Genomic DNA, 954 nt, shown 5'->3' with positions numbered 1-954 from the left:
ATTGCATGATTCCTGGAATTCTCATTAAGAATTTTGATATCTTTATTTTATTTTCCACTTAATTTTCGAAAAATCCAAAAAAATTACAAAATCATAAAAACCAAAAATATTGCATGTTTCTTGTTTGAGTCTAGTGTCTCATCTTAAGTTTAGTGTCAATTGCATGCATTCATTCATGTGTCTTAAGGATCTTCAAGTAATTCTTGATGATTTCTTACTCTGATTAAGTTTGGTGTCTTGCATGTCTTTCTTTTCTTAAAAATTTTTCAAAAATATGTTCTTGATGTTCATTATGATCTTCATAGTGTTCTTCGTGTTCATCTTGACATTCAAAGTGTTCTTGCATGCATTCCTTGTTTTGATCTTAGTTTTTTCATGTTTAATTTCATTCTATTGTTTTTCTCTCTCATCATTAAAAAAATTTCAAATTTGTGTCTTCTCAAGTCAATAATACAGAGAATTGAAGTTTCAGAACATACTGCAGAGGAATTATACAGAAAAAGCTGGGCGTTCAAAACGCCCAGTGAAGAAGGATAGACTGGCGTTTAAACGCCAGCCAGGGTGCCTGGTTGGGCGTTTAACGCCCAAAAGGGTATAGTTTTGGGCGTTAAACGCCAGAATGTGCACCATTCTAGGCGTTTAACGCCAGGATGGCACTAGAGGGAAGATTTTGTTTTCAAATCAGATTTTTTTTTCAGTTTTCAAAGTTTTTCAAAATCAAATCTTTTTCAAATCATATCTTTTCAATCAAATCTCTTTCAAAATCAATTTCTTTCTATTTTTAAAAATACTTGCTAATTAATTAATGATTTGATTCAACATTTCAAGTATGTTGCCTTTTCTATTGAGAAAGGTTTAATGTCTGAATCATATCTTTTCTTGATAGCCAAGTCATTAATTCTAAAATCAAATCTTTTTAAAAATGTTTTTCAAATCATATCTTCTCAATCACAT

The sequence above is a fragment of the Arachis duranensis genome, chromosome 2 (assembly GCF_000817695.3).
Source record: "Arachis duranensis cultivar V14167 chromosome 2, aradu.V14167.gnm2.J7QH, whole genome shotgun sequence".
NCBI classification, from domain to species: Eukaryota; Viridiplantae; Streptophyta; class Magnoliopsida; order Fabales; family Fabaceae; genus Arachis; species Arachis duranensis.
This window is presented reverse-complemented; position numbering follows the sequence as displayed.